Genomic DNA, 23,940 nt, shown 5'->3' with positions numbered 1-23,940 from the left:
CTATTCTCGGGGCCTTTTCAGACACGTCTGTCCTCAACCCTGCAGGACAGGCCCTCAGCTTGCCTCTGGGTCCCTGACAAGCCCCTGGAAGTCTCCAGAGGAAAGCGAGGCACCTGCAGCCCTGCCCTGTGGCTGGAGTTGTGAACTCCTCGCTGAAAATCAGCGTAGTCACAGTGTGGGGAAGCGGGTGGCCGGGGTGTTTTCAAAATATTTCCTCGGATAGCACTGTTTGGCTCACACACGTTAGCACTTTCCAGAATCCTGCAGATGGCGAGGCAGCTGGAGAGGAAGGGAGGAGAAGGGGGAAGCGGGAAAGGGTGGGGGGGACGCCTAGGGCTAAATCTCAGGTAGCTGTGTGGGCTGGGGCTGGCACAGGCACAGGCAGGCATCGGCGCGGCATGTGTGAACAGGAACAGCACGCACACGACAGAAAGCCGATCAACCTGCAGACTAGTCTGCAGACGGCTAAGCTGTGAAGCCGTCTTATGAACCAGAACTTTCTTCGGAAGCCCAATATGTAGAATTGGAACCAGTGGATGTGCGGAATGCAGGACTCACCTCACAACCACCCTCTCCAGAAGCCTGGCAGCAGCAGGACAAAGCAGGAACCAGAACCTTCTGGCAGTGCCCCACTCCCCAAATCCCAGAGGCTTGCAGACTCAGCTCAGCACAGCCACAGAGAATGAGAAGAGCCCTCAGCCACTCCCTGGATGCAAGGTGAGGACCCTCCACTGCCAAGCCCGGCTCTCCTGCTTCTCACCAGGTGCTTGGTTTTAAAGTTGGTCACTAAGTAAATCGAAGTTATTAAGGATGGAAAATGTGCTTCCTATCCCACAGACTTAGTCACTCAGAATAGTGCCTGAGTTTCTGGAAATCACTGGTGCCACCTTACACCACCACCCCTGAGCTGATAGGACTCGAGCCCAAAGCAAAGAAATCTGACATTTTTGTTCAGGTAGCCTACAAAGTAAATGAATGTATGAGGGTTTGCTCACAGGTAGGCCCCACCTTGGAGAGACATAACGAGAAAATTAGCTTTGGTTTATCGAACCTAAAGCAATGTTTAAGAAGTAAAGCTTCTTAGATGCCACAAAACTGGAGAAAAGTCCCATCATTCTGCACCATCAAAGTTAAACTCACCAACCAACCAAGAGGTCACTGTCTGCCTGCTGGGGAGGGTCCGGGCTTGGGACTGACTCAGAGGGAGCAGGGCTGAGCTGGGACCCCCAGCCGTCTTCTCTCCCATATACATGTTCCTCCTGTGCCCGGCCACCAGCGTCCCTGCAGCACAAGGACTGGCCAGCGGAGGGTGTGTTCCCTGACTTATGAGGCTCTCAAAGTCAAGGAGGAGGAACTGGGCGGGGAAGGGGCAGGTGTAACCACAGAGGCCAAATAAGAACATCCTGGGCTGGCCTCCGAGGTGGCTGTTTACTTGTGGCATTCAGGAGAGGCTGAGCTGGGAACTGGCTTGTTTATTTTCCACACTTTTTCTCCAGATCCTTTTCATAGAGTCCTCTGAAACCTCAGTGATAAATTTCCCAGGGCCCAGGGAAGCCACAGTCCCTCAGCACACAGCCATCTTTGTGAGGAGGTGGCGGGGGGTCGGGGGGAATCAAGAGGAAGGAGGGCGGCTAGAGACAAGAAGTCACTGGTGGTCAGGGGCTCCTGGGGCCCACCCCTGCCCTCCATGCTGGTGGGGGCCCAGGATCCACAGACCAGATTTGGGGCCATGGAGACAGAGGGCTGAAGCGTGTCCACCAGCAAGCACAGAGCAAACCGTCCAGGCCTGTCAGGGGCCACCCCACACCCTGCTGTGGAGTCCACGGGCTCAGGGTGGGACCAGCAGCATTCTGTCATCTCTTTAGGCCTCAGAGAAGAAAAGGTGACAAATATCATTTCTGTTTTACAGATGAAAAGGAGAAGTGTCTCCTCTCCTGAGGCACGACCTCACAAAAGCCAGAGACTCTCTGAGTGTTGGTCGCATCAAAGAGCCTCTCTGTGCCGCCCCTCTAGGAGTTCCCAGCAGAAGCGTTCATAGCCCCTCCCGGGGCTTCACCCAGCATCTGACTGCATTTCCAAGAACCTCCCATGCCTCAGGCACCGGCATAGAACCAGGGGCACAAAGATGGACAGCCTTGGCCCCTGCAGTGGGATGGCTTCTTCCTACACCCAGTCCCCCAACTTCCATCCTGGTCAGCGTGTCCCCTCTGCAATGGAGGCCGAGAGGGCTCCAGTTTCTTTGCAGCTCAGTGCTAGGAAAGCTCTCAGAACTCACCCAGGCAGGCTTCCTGTGGAAGGTGGGCAGGGGCCGGCTGGGCAGTGCTCAACCAATGCTCCTGGCATCTTTTGAAGGGTGCCAGCCTTTCCCATTCTATGGACACCTGTATTGGGGGCTCTCAGGGCAGAGATGAGGGTGCGGGGAGCAGTGAGGACCCTGCCCTAGCAGGGATAACCACTCTCGGCCCTTGGGGGCGGGGAGAGAAAATACCACCGTGACTGAAAACGTGGCTGTCCCAGGCCGTTGCAGCTCCCTGGCTTCATGAGCTTGGGCAACCACTGCACCTCTCTGAGCCTCATGTCCTCAGCTGTAAAGTGGGTCCAGCGGATAATTACTGTCTCCCTGTGGGGCGTGGGTATAAAAGCAAGAGCTGGGAACCAGATGAGCATGTGGTTATCACCTCCCCTGGCTGTCGCGGTTCTGCCCTATCCTTCTCTCCTGTGGACCGGGCACTGCTGAGGAGTCCAGCTCCCCAGAGCATGTGGAGGGCAGAAGGACAGCTGTGACATGGCCCCTCGTGTTCACCAGGTGAATGACAATCAGAGGTGTCAGGTGAGGGCTGATTTCCCCAGGTAATAGATTACCCTGGAGAGGACCAAAAAGGGGAAAAAAATACAGTAACATTTGAGGATGTTTTGTCTACCTGGCAATTTCTTCCCTATTCACGGTATGGTCACAAGTGGCAGCTTTGCCCCAACTTCTCAGATAAGCAGTGAGTCATCTCTCACTGGAATTACTGCAACATCTCCCTGTGTGCCCCCTCAAATCTCCACAGTTTCCTGACTCCAGAGCCACACAGAAGGCTCCAGCAGCCTGGTACCACCCAGCCTTTGATTCTCACAGCCTAAGATATAATCCAGGCTCGGCAGAGTGTGTGGAAAAAGAAGAATGCAAGCAGAGGCCCTGGGACCATGTTAGTAAGAAGCATCAAGGCTGTTTCCCTGTTGCCATGGAGAACCAATAAGGACCTTGCAGACAGCCTGGCATGGTAGAGACAGGGTGGGTTCTGGAGTTAGACGATCCAGGTTCAAATACTGGCTTTGCAATTGTGGCAAAAACAAAAATTGACAAATGGGACTTAATTAAACTAAAGAGCTTCTGCACAGCAAAAGAAACTATCAACAGAGTAAATAGACAACCTACAGAACAGAAGAAAATATTTGCAAACTATACACCCGACAAAAGTCTAATATCCAGAATCTATAAGGAACTTGAACAAGTTAACAAGCAAAAAACCACCCCATTAAAAAGTGGGCAAAGGACACAAACAGATGCTTTTCAAAAGAAGACATACATGTGGCCAACAAGCATATGAAAAAATGGTCAACATCACTAATCATTAGAAAAATGCAAATCAAACCACAATGAGATACCATCTCATACCAGTCAGAATAGCTATTATTAAAAAGTCAAACATTAACAGATGCTGGTCAGGTTGTGGAGAAAAGGGAGTGCTGGCCAGGCGAGGCAGCTCATGCCTGTAATCCCAGCACTTTGGGGGGCTGAGGCGAGCAGATCATGAGGTCAGGAGATCGAGATCATTCTGGCCAACATGGTGGAACCTCGTCTCTACTAAAATTTAAAAAAAAAAAAAAATTAGCCGGGCATGGTGGTGGTAAGCGCCTATAGTCCCAGCTATCAGGAGGCTGAGGCAGGGGAATCGCTTGAACCTGGGAGGTGGAGGTTGCAGTGAGCCAAGATTGCACCACTGCATTCCAGCCTGGCCACAGAGCAAGACTCCATCCCCCCGCCCCCCATCAAAAACAAACAAACAAAACAAAACACAGAGTGCTTATACACTGCTGGGGGGAATGTTAATCAGTTCAGCCATTGTGGAACGCAGTTTGGAGATTTCTCAAAGAACTCAAAGTAGGATTACCATTCCACCAAGCAATCCCATTGTTGGGTACATACCCAAAATAATATAAATTGTTCTACCATAAAGATACATGCACATGTTTGGTTATCATAGCACTAGTCACAATAGCAAAAACATGAAATCAACCTAAATGCCCATCAGTGGTAGACCAGATAGAGAAAATGTGATAAATATACACCATGAAATACTATGCAGCCATAAAGAAGAATGAGATCATGTCCTTTGCAGCAACATGGATGGAGCTGGAGGCTATTACCCTAAGCAAACTAACACAGGAACAGAAAATCAAATGCCACATGTTCTTACTTATAAGTGAGAGCTAAACATTGAATATACATCTGAACACAAAGAAGGGAACAACAGACACTAGGGCCTACTTGAGGGTGGAGGGAGTGGGGAGGGTGAGGATCAAAAACCACCTATCTCGGGCCTGTGCGGTGGGTCAGACCTGTAATCCCAGCACTTTGGGAGGCTGAGACAGGCAGATCGCTAGAGCTCCGGAATTTGAGACCAGCCTGGGCAACATTTTTTTTGTGTGAAACCCTGTCTCCACAAAAAATACAAACAAATTAGTCAGGATGGTGGTGCCAGCTACTTGGGAGGCTGGGGCAGAAGGATCACCTGAGCCCGGGAGGTTGAGGCTATGGTGAGTGGCAGTGATCATGTCACTGCACTCCGGCCTGAGCAATAGAGACCTTGTCTCAAAACAAACACAAACAAACAAAACAAAACAAAACAAAACAAAACAAAACAAACCCAACAACTCCCTGTTGGATACTATGCTTTACTACCTGGCTGATGAAATAATCTGTACACCAAACCCCCAGACATGCAATTTAGCTATGTAACAAACCTGTATATGTACCTCTGAACCTAACACAAAGTTACAAAAAACCAAATACACCAATACTGGCTTTGTCTCTCACTGCCTGTGTGACATTGAAAAAGTTATTTAACTTTTCTGATCCTCAGTTTCCTAATCTGCAAAATGGAGATGAAATGCTAACCTCATAAGGATGTAATGATATAATTAGAAAACGTATACAGAACTCTCGATTCACAGAGGGCATAATGAAGGTGGAAAGGTGATACAGGGAAGGAACTGGCTGCAGGGTTCCACCTGAAATTGGGGATGGCCAAGCCCAGATTACCTACTCTTTCATCTGAGGCCACAGTCCTTGGTGCCGCCCACATGCCTTGCTGATTTCAGCATTTAGAAGTTTGAAATGCACACTGAACCTAGTCAGAGCTCTTCACAAGGGGGCAGGGGTGGGGAATGACACATTTCTTTTGGATGACATGCCCAGGCCGCCCCCACATCTTTGTGCACTCTCAATCCCAAGACTACTGGCAATCCAGTTCCAGGAACACGAATGTCTCTGCTCCTCTGGGAAACTCCACAGCAATACTCAGTAAAGGGACTGTGACCCCCCTCTAACTGCTGCCACTACAGAGCCAAGCCACTGCTGCAGAACACAGCTCCTAGACCCTTCATGAGACCCATCTCCAGCCAGGCCATCAGAAGCCAGGCAGAAAAACAGCTGCCCCTGAATTCTACATGTTCCCATGTTCTGCCTGCCCCCAGCACATGCCCAGCAGCCTGGCCCGTCTCTTTCTCCAGGTACCCACCCCTCTCTCCTGCAGTCAGGAGACGGGGGTGGGGGCGGGGGGGGGGGTTGATGGAATCAACTCCTCTCTCTGCTGCAGATCTAAAGTTACTCTTCAGTTTAGAACCCACAGAATCTGCCAAACAGCCTGCCATCTACCAAAACCCACATCAACCCCATCTTAGCCAGATACAGAAATGAAGTTTTCCTGCTGCCCTTAGAGGGGCAGAGGCCAATGATGAGCTCAAGTCTCCCAAGGCCAGCCCACGGGACACAGTGGAACACACAGTACCTGGGCCACTGGCCCAAACAGATCAGGCAGGGCTCCCAGGAGCTACTGAGGTCCCCTTCTCTGCTGGAAGACCAATTTCAAACCAGCAGAGGCCCACTGGGCTTGCCTCACAGTGAGTCCATAATGAGTGATAATTACCGGGGTCATTATTCATCAAGCAAGTACTGACTGAGTGCCCACTGTGCCAGGCACTATGCTAGGCCCAGGACAATCCCAGGGACATCCTGGGGCCCAGGAACACCACGCATCAGAAACCAAACACAATTTCAGGTGCGAGGAAAATCATTAAGGCTTCAGGCCTGCCTTGGTCTCCCTAACCTTTTAGGCTTAAATTCCCTTACCTCCCCTTACTCCGTCCACACCCAGGACTGGAATCTGCTCATCCAGTTCCCTTGGAAGTCCCTGGAGGAAGCACATCCGCTGGGGGGAAGGGTCCCTGCTTCCCTGGAAGACTGTCACGGCCACTACTCTTCTGTCTAGCGCAGCAGCGGCCTGCCAGCCTCTTCCACTCTGCTCACAGACCCTGGCACGCCGGCTCTGAGTTTATGAATCACTCCCTCCTCTCTCTGGGCCTCGCCTCCGGAAGGGCTTCGCACACCCAGACACATCACCCAGACACCGAGTTTCCACACCAAATCCGCTCCTGCAGAACCCCGAGAACCCACTGCAACGTCTGCTCCCCCGCCCTTGGTCTCGGGGTTCTGGCCACGACTTTTCAAAACCCAGGCAGCCTCTCTCCTGCCCGCTGCGCTTTGGGGGCTCCCTCTCCTTGGGGGCTGCGGGGGTAGCAGACAAAGGCCGTGGATGTGAGGGAGGGGTGTGAGGACGTGCCTGGTGTAGAGGCCAAATCCCCCGCGCTCCCAGGAATGTGCATTTCGGTGGGTGGCACGTGCCTGGCCGGTGTGGGTGTGCGCAGATCGGCCTGCGCGGTGTGCGGGGTATGAGTGGCGATGAGCTGTGGGTACCTGGCAGGTGTGATCCGGGTGCAGCGGGTTGTGGGTGCCTGCCTGGGCTTTTCCCCGAGCCGGGAACTCCACCTCCCACCCTCCGCTTCGTCCCCTTCTCCCTCCAAAGTTTGGCGCGCGCGCCTGGACGCGGAAGGCGGGGGGCTCCCGGCTGGGCGGCCTCCCCCGGGCCGGGCGGCGGTTCCAGGACGCCTGCGCCGCACTTACCCCAGCTGCCGAGGCTCCACCGGCGCGGGCGGCCCCGACCCTCCACGGCTGGGGTCCGGCGCGGGCAGCATCCGCTCGCAACTTTGCCTTCCTCTTGGAAGATCCCGACAGAAGCGGTTCCGTGGCCCCGGCGCCCGCGCGGCCCGGGCTGTGCACCCTCTCCGGGGCAGGCGGGAGGGATGCAGGCGCGGCCGGGCCGGTCCGCACGCTGGAAGGGAAGCGGCGCCAGGAGGGCGCCGTCCTGCGCAGCTAGCCCGCGAGAAGTCCTGCCTGGCGCCCTCCCCGCTCCGGCCCTAGCCGGCGAGCGGCAGCGGATTCCTGAACCGCGTCCAAGGCGTCCGGGAGCCCTCCTCCTCTTCTTCCTCACCCCACCCAGCTCCCACCCCTGCGCGCCCGGCAACTTGGGAACCGTTGGCGAAGTTGGCGCTGCTCGGGCCGCGCGCTGGCCGGGCCTCTGCGGGAGGAAGAGGAGGAGGAGGAGGAGCTGGCGGGAGAGGAGGGGAGAGAGGGGAGCCGCCCCCGGGGAGCCGCTCTTTCCAGGACCCCTCTGCGGGCCTTTGTTCCGGGCGCTGCCCCTAGGCCCTCCAGTCCCCGGGGACTCGCTTGGGGCCGCTCAAGTATCCACGCTCTCCTGGCGAGGCTGGTGGGTGGAGGCTGCTTGGAGAACCTCCTTGGCGTCTCAGTGCCGGAGCCCCCGGGCCGTTACCGCCCCCCCTCTCCCCCGACCTTTGCCAGGGAGACCCTCCGGCTGCAGGGGTTCCCCGTCATCTCTGCCTGGAGAGGATCTTCCCGCTGCCGCCTGGGGCAAGGGGGCTAGAGCACGGTCTCCCTGATTTCCAAAGAACGCAGCACCGTCTCCCTGGGCGGTAGCAGGTCCCACACCCGCCCTTCCGCGCTTTCCTGCGCCGCCAGCCAGTCCAGGGCTCCCCGAATGCAAGAACAGGGAAACGGGAGGGACAGAGGGTCTTCCCGGCCCGCCAGGGCTGCCTGTCATTATCTTCGTACCTTCCCAGGCAGCTGGGTCTCCGGTTGGGCTGCCAGGCAAGTGGGGTCCCAGTGGCCTCCCGCGCATGGCATGGTTGGCTGGGCAGCACCAGCTCCGAGGTGCAAAGGCCAGCTTCTGGAGGGACGAGGTAAAGGGCTCAGAACTGGAACACAAACCAAACCTCCCCTTTCCTTGTCTGAATCCTGGTGATGGCCCTGTCCCCTAGAAGGCGAGAACGTCTTGGATTCCACTTGCTGGGCATTCCTCCTGGGACTTCCAGTACTTAACGTCATGAACTAATTCAGGCCTCTCTAAGACAGCACTCTTGACATTTAATGGGATAGTATGAGGTTTAGACAGTAAGTTATTTCCTGTACAGGAGAAGTAGGAAAATCCAAAAAAGATAAAACCTGAGCGTCTACATTTGACCTTCCTCTGCCATTCTCAGCATTTACAGACGGACAGCAAATACAGAACCAGATAGAACTGATCCTGACCCTGTTAGGGACAAGCTGCCCCAGGACCCCCCCCCCCCCCCCCCACACACACACACAATGCAGCTGACCCTGACCCTGAATACTCTGCAGCTGCATTCCTGGACCCTTATCTAGGTGCTACAGCAAGGTCACCAGACTTGCTTACAGCCCAATGGGCGGCATGGGAAAGGTCACAAAAAATGTGGATAAACCTAAGTTACATCCTCTTGTAAATTCCTATATTGCAAGCCGGTCACCAGATGATATGTGGTAAAGTTAACTGACAACCCCAGGGTCTCTCTCCCCCATATGAACCCCTCATTTTGTAAGCTCCAGGGCTGCCTCCTCTGACTGACTGGGGTGAAGCAGCCCGGCAGGATAATAACCTTACTTGCCTGACTTTGGGTCTCTCTTGCGTTCTTTCTCTTGGCTAACTTTACATTTTGGTGCCGAAACCCAGGAAGGGGATAGGCTCTGGCTGGGTGTACTTAGAGGACTCTCTCTCTCTCTCTCTCCTCCCCCACACCCTCCATCACCCCTCAGAAAAGAGGTGTCCAGAATAGAGGAGGCCTGGAGGATGCCTGACTTGGCAGCTGCCTCCTGTATTCCAGACAAGGCCCACAGGACAGGGGACACCCTCTCTTGCCATCCTTGTCATTGGCAGTCTCTTCTTCCTCTACCTACCACTCTCCATTCACTATGGGAGCCTCTCAGTCTACCCATCCCAAGACCACCCACTTTGGGTGTCTCCTCCGCAATCTCAAGGCTCTCAGCCTCCATTCAGAGGTCCATTCTAAGAGGCTTATCTTTCACTGCAATACCGCATAGCCTCAATACCAACTGGACAATGGCTCCCAATGGCCTGAAAACGGCGCTTTTGATTTCAATATACTTAGAGACTTAGACAACTTTTGCCATCGCAATGGGAAATGGTCTGAGATTCCTGATGTTCAGGATTTCTTCACTCTTCGTAACCGCCCTTCCCTCTGACAGTCCTGCTCTACTTTCCAAATCCTCCTCTCCCGACTGGTCTCCCACCACACCTGCAACAGCCCCAGCCGACAACTCCTCTTTCTTTGACCCCACCAATTTTCCCCCTCCCTGACAGCATCATGATCCTCCACCAGAGCATCACGATCCTTCACTGTATGTCCCCGCTCTGGCTCTAACCCTCTGTCCCCCTCTCTCCAACCACTCCGCTTCTGACTCTGAGTCCTCTCCATCTCCGCCCCTCACCTGCTCTTGGGCCCAGCACGCTCAGCAACCAGCTCCCTTGCTTCCTCTCCAGAAGTAGCAGGATCCGAGGGGACCATCCGTGTCCATGTCCCTTTCTCCCTTTCCAATCTCTCAACAGATTGAAAAATGTCTCAGATCCTTCTCCTCTGATTCCGATACTTACATCAAAGAATTTAAACATCTTACCCAATCTTATGAACTCACTTGGCATGATCTCTACATTATCCTCTCTTCTATATCTCCTTCCAGAAAAGAAGGAAAGAGTGTGGCTCACAGCACAGGCACATGCTGACAATCTTCATGGGCAAGATCCTACTAAGCCCGTAGGAGCCACTGCTGTTCCCTGGGAAGAGCCTTCCTGGGAGTACCAACCTACAGACCCAGGCCGGGCATCTGTAACCATATGATTACTTGCCTCATTGCAGGCCTTAACAAAGCTGCAAGGTAAAGGCCACGTGCAGTGGCTCACACCTGTAATCCCAGCACTTTGGGAGGCTGAGGTGGGCAGATCACGAAGTCAAGAGATCCAGACCATCCCGGCTAACATGGTGAAACCCTGCCTCTACTAAAAATACAAAAATTAGCTGGGCGTGGCGGCAGGCACCTGTAGTCCCAGCTACTCAGGAGGCTGAGGCAGGAGAATGGTGTGAACCCGAGAGGCAAAGGTTGCAGTGAGCTGAGATCGTGCCACTGCACTCCAGCCTGGGTGACAGAGCGAGACTCCATGTCAAAAAACAACAAAAACAAAAACAAAAACAAAAAACAAAACAAAACAAAAACAAAGCTGCCCATAAGGCTGTAAATTTTGAAAAACTTAAAGAAATTTCCCAAAAGGCAGATGAAAATCCTGTCCAATTCCTTTCCCGCCTTTCAGAGGCTCTCCAAAAATATACCTGCATTGACCCCGCCTCCCAAGAAGGAACTATTGTTCTTTTTTTATGTATATATACTTTAAGTTCTAGGGTATATGTGCACAATGTGCATGTTTGTTACATATGTATACATGTGCCATGTTGGTGTGCTGCACCCATTAACTCGTCATTTACATTAGGTATTTCTCCTAATGCTATCCCTCCCGTCTCCCCCACCCCATGACAGGCCCTGGTGTGTGATGTTCCCCTTCCTGTGTCCAAGTGTTTTCATTGTTCAATTCCCACCTATGAGTGAGAACATGTGGTGTCTGGTTTTCTGTCCTTGTGATAGTTTTCTCAGAATAATGGTTTCCAGCTTCATCCATGTCCCTACAAAGGACATGAACTCATCCTTTTTTATGGCTGCATAGTATTCCATGGTGTATATGTGCCACATTTTCTTAATCCAGCCTATCATTGATGGACATTTGAGTTGGTTCCAAGTCTTTGTTATTGTGAATAGTGCCACAATAAACATACATGTGCATATGTCTTTATAGCAGCATGATTTATAATCCTTTGGGTATATCCCCAGTAATGGGATGGCTGGGTCAAATGGTATTTCTAGTTTTAGATCCTTGAGGAATCGCCACACTGTCTTCCACAATGGTTGAACTAGATTACAGTCCCACCAGCAGTGTACAAGTTTTCCTATTTCTCCACATCCTCTCCAGCACATATTGTTTCCTGACTTTTTAGTGATCGCCATTCTAACTGGTGTGAGATGGTATCTCATTGTGGTTTTGATTTGCATTTCTCTGATGGCCAGTGATGATGAGTTTTTTTTTTTTTTTTCATGTGTCTGTTGGCTGCATAAATGTCTTCTTTTGAGAAATGTCTGTTGATATCCTTTGCCCACTTTTTGATGGGGTTGTTTGATTTTTTTCTTGTAAATTTTAGTTCTTTGTAGATTCTGGATATTCACCCTTTGTCAGATGGGTAGATAGCAAAAATTTTCTCCCATTCTGTAGGTTGCCTCTTCACTCTGATGGTAGTTTCTTTGCTGTGCAGAAGTTCTTTGGTTTAATTAGATCCCATTTCTCAATGTTGGCTTTTGTTGCCATTGCTTTTGGTGTTTTAGATATGAAGTCCTTGCCCATGCCTATGTCCTGAATGGTATTGCCTAGGTTTTCTTCTAGGGTTTTTATGGTATTAGGTCTGACATTGAAGTTTTAATCCATCTTGAATTAATTTTTGTATAAGGTGTAAGGAAGGGATCCAGTTTCAGCTTTCTACATATGGCTAGCCAGTTTTTCCAGCAACATTTATTAAATAGGGAATCCTTTCCCCATTTCTTGTTTTTGTCAGGTTTGTCAAAGATCAGATGGTTGTAGATGTGTGGTATTATTTCTGAGGGCTCTGTCCTGTTCCATTGGTCTATATATCTGTTTTGGTACCAGTACCATGCTGTTTTGGTTACTGTAGCCTTGTAGTATAGTTTGAAGTCAGGTAGTGTGATGCCTCTAGCTTTGTTCTTTTCGCTTAGGATTGTCTTGGCAATGCAGGCTGTTTTTTGATTCCATATGAACTTTAAAGTAGTTTTTTCCAATTCTGTGAAGAAAGTCATTGGTAGCTTGATGGGGATGGCATTGCATCTATAAATTACCTTGGGCAGTATGGCCATTTTCATGATATTGATTCTTCCTATCCATGAGCATGGAATGTTCTTCCATTTGTTTGGAAGAACATTGTTTGTCCTCTTTTATGTCATTGAGCAGTGGTTTGTGATTCTGCTTGAAGAGGTCCTTCACGTCCCTTGTAAGTTGGATTCCTAGGTATTTTATTCTCTTTGAAGCAATTGTGAATGGGAGTTCACTCATGATTTGGCTCTCTGTTTGTCTGTTATTGGTGTATGAGAATGCTTGTGATTTTTGCACATTGATTTTGTATCCTGAGACTTCACTGAAGTTGTTTATCAGCTTAAGGAGATTTTGGGCTGAGATGATGGGGTTTTCTAAATATACAATCATGTCATCTGTAAACAGGGACAACTTGACTTCCTCTTTTCCTAATTGAATACTTTTTATTTCTTTCTCCTGCCTGATTGCCCTGGCCAGAACTTCCAACACTATGTTGAATAGGAGTGGTGAGAGATGGCATCCCTGTCTTGTGCCAGTTTTCAAAGGGAATGCTTCCAGTTTTTGCCCATTCAGTATGATATTGGCTGTGGGTTTGTCATAAATAGCTCTTATTATTTTGAGATACGTCCCATCAATACCTAATTTATTGCGAGTTTTTAGTATGAAGGGCTGTTGAATTTTTTGAAGGCCTTTTCTGCATCTATTGAGATAATCGTGTGGTTTTTGTCTTTGTTTCTGTTTATATGATGGACTATGTTTATTGATTTGCATATGTTGAACCAGCTTTGCATCCCAGGGATGAAGCCAACTTGATCATGGTGGATAAGCTTTTTGATGTGCTGCTGGATTTGGTTTGCCAGTATTTTATTGAGGATTTTTACATCGATGTTCATCAGGGATATTGGTCGAAAATTATCTTTTTTTGTTGTGTGTCTGCCAGGCTTTGGTAACAGGATGATGCTGGCCTCATAAAATGAGTGAGAGAGGATTCCCTCTTTTTCTATTGATTGGAATAGTTTCAGAAGGAATGGTACCAGCTCCTTTTTGTACCTCTGGTAGAATTCAACTGTGACTCCGTCTGGTCCTGGACTTTTTTTGGTTGGTAGGCTCTTAATTATTGCCTCAATTTCAGAGCCTGTTATTGGTCTATTCAGGGATTCAACTTCTTCCTGGTTTAGTATTGGGAAGGTGTGTGTGTCCAGGAATTTATCCATTTATTCTATATTTTTGAGTTTATTTGCATAGAGGTGTTTATAGTATTCTCTGATGGTAGTTTGTATCTCTGTGGGATCAGTGGTGATATCCCCTTTATCATTTTTTATTTTGTCTATTTGATTCTTCTCTCTTTTCTTCTTTATTAGTCTTGCTAGTGGTCTATTAATTTTGTTGATCTTTTCAAAAACCAGCTCCTGGATTCATTGATTTTTTGAAGGATTTTTTTTTTTTCTGATCTTTGTTGGTTTAAAGACTGTTTTATCAGAGACTAGGATTGCAACCCCTGCTTTTTTTGGTTATCCATTTGCTTGGTATATCTTCCTCCATCCCTTTATTTTGAGCCTATTTGTGTCTCTGCATGTAAGATGGGTCTCCTGAATACAGCACACTGATGGGTCTTGATTCTTTATCCAATTTGCCAATCTGTGTCTTTTAATTGGAGCATTTAGCCCTTTTACATTTAAGGTTAATATGGTTATGTGTGAATTTGATCCTGTCATTATGATGTTAGCTGGTTATTTTGCTCATTAATTGATGCAGTTTCTTCCTAGCATCGATGGTCTTTACAATTTGGCATGTTTTTGCAGTGACTGATATCAGTTGTTCCTTTCCATGTTTAGTGCTTCCTTTAGGAGCTGTTGTAAGGCAGGCCTGGTGGTGACAAAATCTCTCAGCATTTGCTTGTCTGTAAAGGATTTTATTTCTCCTTCACTTATGAAGCTTAGTTTGGCTGGGTATGAAATTCTGGGTTGAAAATTCTTTTCTTTAAGAATGTTGAATATTGGCCCCCCCTCTCTTCTGGCTTGTAGAGTTTCTGCCGAGATCCACTATTAGTCTGATGGGCTTCCCTTTGTGGGTAACCTGACCTTTCTCTCTGGCTGCCCTTAACATTTTTTCCTTCATTTCAACTTTGGTGAATCTGACAATTATGTGTCTTGGGGTTGCTCTTCTCGAGGAGTATCTTTGTGGTGTTCTCTGTATTTCCTGAATTTGAATGTTGGCCTGCCTTGCTAGGTTGGGGAAGTTCTCCTGAAGAGTGTTTTCCAACTTGGTTCCATTCTCCCCGTCACATTCAGGTACACCAATCAGAGGTAGATTTGGTCTTTTCACATAGCCCCATATTTCTTGTAGGCTTTGTTCATTTCTTTTTACTTTTTTCTCTAAAATTATCTTCTCACTTCATTTCATTCATTTGATCTTCAATCACTGACACCCTTTCTTCCAGTTGATTGAATTGGCTACTGAAGCTTGTGCATGCATCATGTAGTTCTCGTGCCATGGTTTTCAGCTCCGTCAGGTTATTTAAGGTCTTCTCTACACTAGTTATTCTAATTAGTCATTTGTTTAATCTTTTTTCAAGGTTTTTAGCTTCTTTGCAATGGGTTCGAACATTCTCCTTTAGCTCTGAGAAGTTTGTTATTACGATCATCTGAAGCCTTCTTCTCTCAACTCATCAAAGTCAGAGCTTTGTTCTGTTGCTGGCAAGGAGCTGCGTTCCTTTGGAGGAGAAGAGGCGCTCTGATTTTTAGAATTTTCAGCCTTTCTGCTCTGGTTTCTCCCCATCTTTGTGGTTTTATCTACCTTTGGTCTTTCATCATGGTGACATACAGATGGGCTTTTGGTATGGATGCCCTTTCTGTTCATTAGTTTTCCTTCTAACAGTCAGGATCATCAGCTGCAGGTCTGTTGGAGTTTGCTGGAGGTCCACTCCAGACCCTGTTTGCCTGGGTATTGCCAGCAGAGGCTGCAGAACCGCAAATATTGCAGAACAGCCTTGTTGCTGCCTGATCGTTACTGTGGAAACTTTGTCTCAAGAGGGGCACCCGGCCATATGAGGTGTCAGTCGGCCCCTACTGGGAGATGCCTCCCAGTTAGGCTATTCTGGGGTCAGGGACCCACTTGAGGAGGCAGTCTGTCCGTTCTCAGATCTCAAACTCTGTGCTGGGAGATCCACTACTCTCTTCAAAGCTGTCAGACAGGGACATTTAAGTCTGCAGAAGTTTCTGCTGCCTTTTGTTCAGCTATGCCCTGCCCCGAGAGGTGGAGTCTAAAAAGGCAGACAGGCCTCCTTGAGCTGTGGTGGGCTCCACCCAGTTTGAACCTCCCGCCACTTTGTTTACCTACTCAAGCCTCAGCAATGGCAGGTGCCCCTCCCCCAGCCTTGCTGCTGCCTTGCAGTTAGATCTCAGACTGCTGTGCTAGTCCCATCATGGGTGTGGGACCCTCTGAGTCAGGTGCAGGATGTAATCTCCTGGTGTGCCATTTGCTAAGACCATTCAGAAAGCACATTATTAGGGTGGGAGTGACCCGATTTTCCAGGTGCTATCTGTCTCGGCTTCCCTTGGCTAGGAAAGGGAATTCCCTGACCCCTTGCGCTTCCCAGGTGAGGCAATGCCTTGCCCTGCTTCAGCTCAGTCCATGGGCTGCACCTGCTCTCCTGCACCCACTGTCCGACAAGCCCCAGTGAGATAAACCCGGTACCTCAGTTGGAAATGCAGAGATCACCCGTCTTCTGTGTTGCTCACGCTGGGAGCTGTAGACTGGAGCTGTTCCTATTCGGCCATTTTGGAACCTTCCCCAGATCTATTGTTCTTAATACCCATTTTATTTCCCAGTCTGCCCCTGACATCCAGTGCAAACTTAAAAAGGCTGAAGATGGCCCTCAAATCCCACAACAAGACCTCCTTAACGTGGCTTTCAAAGTCTTTAGTCACAGGGATCAGCAAAATAAATTAGACAAAACCCAAAGAGATCATGCTAAATACCAGCTTTTAGCAGGAGCTATCTGTCAACCTAGCCATGGTACCCAAGGGCACAAAAGACCTGATAGCAGCAATCCTCCTGGGCTTTGTTTTAAGTGCGGCAAAGAAGGCCCCTGGGTGCAGGCATGTCCCAACCCATGAGTGCCAAAGATCCCTTGCCCAGTCTGCCAGCAGACTGGCCACTGGAAGTCTGACTGTCCTCTCAACAGATGGACAGACAAGCCTGCTCCTCAGAGCTACCATCCCTTCAATAAGACAAAAAGTGAAGAACTGCTTGCACTCCCACAGCTCCTTGGCCTAGCCACTGAAGACTGATGAGGCCCAGGGCTCCCGGCCCCCACTGCAATCACTGCATTGGAGCCCAGGGTAACTCTACTAGCAGCAGGTAAGCTGATCTCTTTTAATCGATAGTGAGGCCACCTACTTGGCTTTGCCTGAGTTCTCAGGACTGACTCATCCCTCTCAAATGATGGGGTAATCAGACCCAACACTAGGCCCTGGGGGCTACTAAGTCCAGCGGAGTCAAAGGAATGAGAAAAGACAAGGTAAGAGTGCATAAGGTGGGTCCAGGGGGCCAACGCTGGTATGGAGGCTGTGAAAGCCCTGAGCTCTGGGAACCCACGCTATTTATTGGTGATCAAACAAAGAAGAAGGTGGTGAGGGCGTGCAGATGTGGGGGTAGAAAGGTAGTGGTGCATCAAGTGTAGCTGTGATGGTTTAGTGTTTTCTTTGATGCATATAGAATATGCTCTGCTGCTTGAGATAATGGAGAACATGTTTACGAGCCTGGGAGAGCAACCAACACGAAGTCTGTGCACATTCCAGAGGCCATGAGGGGTTTTATGCCCTGAGCCCTGGATTCCATCCAAGCCAGGAGGGGTTTTATGCCCTGGACTTAGATTTGTGGTACAGCAGGGCAGCCTTCCACCCTTTGGCACAGAGCTTGGTGTTCCAAAGGCCATGAGGAGTTTTAGACCCTAGATCCCGGACATCTTCTAATTTTTACATTGGAAAAATTCCATCTTTTACATTATGACAGACAAGCCAGTCCTGCCTCAGTTCTTCTACCAACATGCCTCCCTTTTCTTTTTTGCAAAACCACCACAGTTATTATTGCTTGCTCTTGGTGGCGGCTTTCTCTCCAGAGGTGGCTTCTGCATCTGCAGACTATATAAAGACAAACAACACAGATTTAAAGCACAATCATAATTGAAATCACAGAGCCTCCAAGTGTCTTGATCCATTTTAACGGGTTAATAGCTGCTAATCCACCTACAGCTCCTTCAAGCACTTCAATTCCTGGCATTAGTGTCAGATGTCCCTGAGAGGCTTGAAATACTTATTCCTTCAGTTTTGCAATATCCAAAGATAAATGTCCGGTATGACCTTTTAAATGTCTCTTAACTTTTTCTTACTCATGTTCTGTTTTATTATACAGACGAGGAGTAATGTAAAAATCAGAGGTATTTCAATCACCTCGCATTTGAATTTTACTTTTTAAACTTACATGCAATCTCCCATTTAAATCACTGTCTGTGGAGATCATTAATTTGGTTAACTATTTTTTTATTGATTTGAGTTTGAGAGTTCCATAATTTTGTGGAATTCTTTTGCCACTTACTGACAAATTTAACAGTTTGTACAGATGAATGTAGAGCCACACCAGCTATTGCAGCAGTAGTAGTAACAGCAGTGAGGCCAGTTGTAGCAACTATCAGAGCAACTATAAATCTTTTTGAATGGGATAAAAGTTTTTTGAGGATTTCACTTACTATATGAATGGATGGAGATACCTCCCATGGTCTTTTTTTTTTTTTTTTTGTAATTTTTTTTTTTTAGATGGAGTCTCGCTCTGTCCCCTAAGCTGGAGTGCAGTGGCCGGATCTCAGCTCGCTGCAAGCTCTGCCTCCCGGGTTTACGCCATTCTCCTGCCTCAGCCTCCCGAGTAGCTGGGGCTATAGGCGCTCGCCACCTCATCTGGCTAGTTTTTTGTATTTTTTAGTAGAGACAGGGTTTCACCGTGTTAGCCAGGATAGTCTCGATCTCCTGACCCAGTGATCCACCCACCTCGGCCTCCCAAAGTGCTGGGATTACAGGCTTGAGCCACCGCGCCCGGCCTCCCATGGTCTATTTAAAGACATGGGGATCCAGACTACTTCCCTGGCTTTAATTATTAGGATAATCTGATTTTTATTAAAAGTTGAATTAATGCAGGTAAACAAATGACATTCAGGGCATGAAATAAAGTGTGTATTTATATCAAGAGTAACATTTCCTATTGCTAGCACAAAAGGTGACCAGACACAACTTTGAATCCAAAAAGTCCTGTTGGAAAGAAAAGGAAGAGCATATTTATTTTTACCTCCCTCCCCTTTATACTTGTTACATTTACTCTCTCAAATTTTGGTTGAACTTTGAGCCATAGCTAATTTCCATAATTCAGAATGTCCCTGTCCCATGGCAGGAGATATTATTTTTGGACTAGGGCCAACAGTGCCACTAGGACTCCATATGATAGGGACCTCAGCTTTTGTCCAAATATATTGTGTATGATTTAATTGCCAATGGTTCCATCAGTTTATTACATTTGTTCTATAAGAAGGCCTTCTGTTGCAATTTTTTTTTTTTTTTTTTTTTTTTGAGACGGAGTCTCGCTCTGTCACCCAGGCTGGAGTGCAGTGGCCGGATCTCAGCTCACTGCAAGCTCCGTCTCCCGGGTTTACGCCATTCTCCTGCCTCAGCCTCCCGAGTAGCTGGGACTACAGGCGCCCGCCACCTCGCCCGGCTAGTTTTTTTGTATTTTTTAGTAGACACGGGGTTTCACCATGTTAGCCAGGATGGTCTCGATCTCCTGACCTCGTGATCCGCCCATCTCGGCCTCCCAAAGTGCTGGGATTACAGGCTTGAGCCACCACGCCCGGCCTGTTGCAATTTTTTTTAAAGATCCCCTTAGTGGGATCTTTGTTAATTAGTCCTCTTAGGGGACTAATTAATGATGATTCAATAGGAATTATTTTGTAGCACCTCAGCCTTACTTGCTATACAATCTTCCTAAGTTCAAGCGTCCATACCTTTAAACTAAACTCTATTTTGTTTATATTTGAACTTATTCAGATGGAACTGCAGGGTTTTAGGATGGGAATGATTATATTTTAAACTATGCCCCAAAATCATATGCAAAGCAGCCCATGATTTATTTTTTTTGGGGACTACTGCCAACCAGGCCTGTGTGTCAATCTGTAAACATCCAATAGCAGGTCCCAGGCATATTGGGGGATACTTATATTCTGTGGATATATTTATTTTTATGCCTTCCTCATTAGGATGCATTGGCCCTTGGTTATCTATGTGCTCAGGTATCCAGGTACTGTCGTTGGTGTACACCTTAATAACAGGGTCCATCCAACTCACAGACGTAATTAAAGGAGGAAATGGGACATATGCCCAATAAGTGAAATTCTGAGTTGCTCCTGTAGTAGGGAGGCTTACTGCCATGGTGAGTACCACCAGCATGGCCACCATCAGGTTACTAGTTGTCTTTAGTTTGTTCTGTGCTTTCAAGTTGTCCTTTGCCATCTGTGCCAACTTCTTGATTTGTCCCCATGTTGGAGAATTTGCCTGATGACTATTATTGGTTTTCTCCTTCATCTCTGAGATGTTTATTTGCACCATCACTTGTATCAGGAGTTCTGGACTCTTCCCAGATGACTCTTCCCAGAGCCCTGTCTTCCTGCTATAGCTAATGATAGATTTTCAGATGTTTGGTAGGCACCCATACAGGCACCTGATTGTTACCTGGAGAGATACAAGCAAATCCTCTTCCCCATATAATTATCCACCCTTTGATTAAGTTTAGTTAAAGGGCCAGGGAGGTTAGTATGTGTTCTCGTATGAGTGCTATAGAAAGGGGAATGCCTTTGTTGTACTGCTTGCTGTAAAGAATGAAATAAAAGATTAAGTTGGTCATTAGTCACATTTTGAATTAAGGCACATTCAATATTTTGTGTGGCTTGCACTACATAGACTGAATCAGAAACAGTGTTTATTGCCTGTTTAAAAGATTGTGACACTGTTATCACAGCCATAAGTTCAGCATTTTGAGCAGAAGCAAAGTCAGTTTGAAAAACTTGTTGTTGAGGTCCCACAAATGAAGCCTTTCCATTACTAGATCCATCAAATAAAAACAGTAATGGCCCCTTCAATAAGTGCTTTTTGAGTAATGGAAGGCAATATCCATGATGTTAATTTAAGAAATTGGAATATTTTGGATGTAGGATAATGATTATCAAGGATGTCAATAAAACCTGCCAAATTAACTTGCCATTCCTGGGAATTAATGTAAGCTTGTTCAATTTGTTGTTTGTTTAATGGAACTGTAATTTGATTGGATTATATCCCATTAACTTTGTTGTGTGCAGCCTTGCTTGTCCTATTAGTACAGCAATTTGATCTAAGTACAGAGTAAGCGTTTTGGTTGTATTGTGAGGTAGAAAAAGCCACTCAACCAGACCATTCTGTTGAACAATAACTTCTGTAGGTGAATGTTTAGTAGGAAAAACTAAAAACTGTAATGGTTGCATAGGGTCAATTCGAGTCACTTGTGCCTGTGGAATTTTTTCTTCAATTAATTGAAGTTTCTCTAATGCCTCTTTGGACAGGGAGTGTTTACTGTTTAAGTTAGAATCACCTCGTAAGGTAGAAAAGTGGTGAGACATAGCATAAGTAGGAATGCCTAAAGTGGGATGGATCAAATTAATGTCTCCTAATAAATTTTGAAGATCATTTAGGGGTTTTAAATTATCTCTTCTAATCTATCTCCTCTAAAGGGAGAAGTTTGGATTTTATCAGGGGCTATGATTAACCCTGCTGCAGTTACAGCCTTTTCCTCCCTAGTTTCGGCTGCACATAAAATAGCATCCATGTAATGGATAATACAACATTTTTTGAATTGTTCTCTAACTGGCTTAATAGCTTTTCTGACATAATTTGACAAATAGTAATACTTTCCAATGGTATTCATCTGCTGGTTCTTTGTTATTTATAGCGGGAATAGTAAAAGCAAGTTTTTCCTAATCTTGGGTAGCTAAAGGAATAGTAAAGAAGCAATCTTTTGAATTTATCACTATTAGAGGCGAGGATTTAGGAATCATAGTTGGGGAGGGCAGCCCTGGTTGCTACTTGCCCGTGGGTTGAATTACAGCATTAATGGCCCTCAAATCTGTCAACATTCTCCATTTCCCTGATTTTTTCTTAATAACAAACACAGGAGAATTCCAAGGAGAGAAAGTAGGCTCTATGTGTCTCTTTTGTAATTGTTTCTGTACCAATTCTTTTAAAGCCTCCAGTTTTTCCTGTTTAGTGACCATTGCTCCACCCAAACTGGTTTGGCAGTTAACCAAACAAGAGGAGTGGGAGCTGGAGGCTCAGCCATGGCTGCTCCTAAAAATGATACCCTAATCTAGTTTGATCTGTTTGTCCTTTTAGTTCTAAAGGTTCTGGTTGGCCATTTTCATTTTTTCCTAGTCCCTTCCCTGGGAGATATCCCATTTTTCTCGCCATTTGTTTATTGTTACTACTATACTAATCCATAGGAGAGATATTTTAGCACCCCATTGTTGTAATAAGTCTCTATCCCATAGGTTGACAGGAATAGGTGTAATAATAGGTTGAATTGTCCCTTCTTGGCAATTCAGCCCTTGGCATGGCAAAATTAAATAATGAAAAACTTCTGAGGCAGCCCCTACTCCAACAATACCAATGGATGCCTTTTGCTTAGGCCAATGCTGGGGCCATTGATTTAAACCAATAACAGAGACATCAACTCCAGTATCTACTAACCCTTCAAAGTTCTTTCCTTGAATGGTTACTGTACACATAGGTCTCTTATCAGACACTTGATTAACCCAATATACAGCTTCTGCTGGCTTAGTCCTACCAAAGCCTCCTATTCTTTTTACTGTCCTGCTTCCCAGTTTTGCATAAGGTAACAGTAACAACTGAGCAATTCTTTCTCCTGGGGAAGCAGACCATGGAATTGAGGAACTAATAACTAATTTAATCTCACTGGTATAATCAGAATCAATTATTCCTGTATGTACAGTGATACCTCTGAAATTTAAACTAGACCTTCCAAGCAATAGACCAACTGTTCCTGAGGGTAAAGAGCCCCTAACTCCCATGGGGACGTTCTTTGGTGGCTCCCCAGGAAGTAGGGAAACAGGAACTGCTGCAAAGATCTCCGGCAGCGCTGTCTGCTGTGGCGGGGGACAATTATTGTACGTTTGTAAGAGCACTGAGTGTACCAGATATGCCTCGGTTTGTTGAGGGGCCTGCCTCGGGCCCCTCTTCCTGTTTCCCAAAAGAGGTTGCCCATCTTTGCTAAATTTAGAATGACACTGATTTGCCCAGTGATTGCCCTTCTTACACTGGGGCATACACTGGGACTTTTCTGTTGATTGGTGGTAATAGTTTTAGCCTTTTGATTTCCTTTTCTACATTCCTTTTTTGTGTGTCCAAACTTCCCACAATTAAAACAAGAGCCTGAGAAACGGGGCATATTTTTTCCCACCTTTAGTCCAGCCACAGCTTGGGCTAAAATAGAAGCCTTATTTAAGTTACCTCCAACGCCATCACAAGCCTTAATATATTCAGCCAAATGAGCCTTCCCTCTCATAGGTCTAATAGCACTTTGACACTTTGTATTGGCATTATCCTATGCCAGGAGTTGTATTACCACATCTTGAGCTGTTTTATCAGTTATGGCTTTATGCATGGCCTCTTTGAGCTGAGCAATAAAGTCAGTATATGGTTCTTTAGGTCCTTGTCGGACAGAACTGAAAGAAGGATATTTTTTCCCTGTAACATTTATTTTTTTTCCATGCCCGTAAACACACAGTGTGTAACTGAACAATGGCAACCTTTTTCATTACTGCTTGATTGTCTCATCGGCCCCAATTAGGGCCCAACCCCATTAATTGTTCAAAGGAAACAGGCACAGGCAGCTGCGCTTGTGTGTTTTCTCTTGCTTGAGTTTGAGCTTCCTCAGCCCACTAAGTTTTAAACTGCAAGTACTGGGATGGAGTGAGAACGGGTTTTGTTAAAGTATCCCAATCATATGGTATTAATCTATTATCAAGAGCCACATTTTTTAGTAAAGTTCTTACAAAAGGAGAATTTGGCTCATATTGACTAATGGCTTGCTTAGATTCCTTTAACAACTTAAAAGGAAAAGTGGCCCAATTAGCTACATTCTGTCCTCCTTGTTGGGTTATAGTAACTGGAAATTGCCACGCTTCAAGGTTTCCCTCGGCTCTAGCCTTTTGAATAGAATTTTGTATAGCATCACCAATCACTCTAGGTTTTCATGTTGCAACTATAGGAGCAGTAAGTTTTTCAGCTAATTCATTTTCTTGCCCACTAAGGGAAAGGGAGGAGGTGGCCATTCAGTTAATTCAGGAGGTGGAACCGACAGGCTAGTGAAATGTACCTTTTTCAGTTTCCCTTTCTTTTATTTAATTTCCTCTAGTTCCTGTTCCTCACATTCAGAA

General features: G+C 47.1%; 1 protein-coding gene across 4 annotated transcripts in view; it reads right to left on the bottom strand.

Moving 5' to 3' along the window:
- LOC105466050 (carbohydrate sulfotransferase 3) overlaps positions 1-8,411 on the bottom strand; it is a 50,614-nt gene extending 42,203 nt beyond the window's left edge. Inside the window, exon 1 of one of the 4 annotated variants that reach the window (XM_011714891.3) lies at positions 8,234-8,411. The gene's annotated coding sequence lies outside the window, so the exon portion shown is untranslated. The other 3 variants (XM_011714887.3, XM_011714890.3, XM_011714889.3) reach the window with 3 other exon arrangements.
- Positions 8,412-23,940: the final 15,529 nt, after the last annotated feature.

Source organism: Macaca nemestrina, chromosome 9 (genome assembly GCF_043159975.1).
Source record: "Macaca nemestrina isolate mMacNem1 chromosome 9, mMacNem.hap1, whole genome shotgun sequence".
Lineage (NCBI taxonomy): Eukaryota > Metazoa > Chordata > Mammalia > Primates > Cercopithecidae > Macaca > Macaca nemestrina.
The sequence above is the reverse complement of the archived record's forward strand: the minus strand, read 5'-3'. Positions and strand labels throughout refer to the sequence as shown.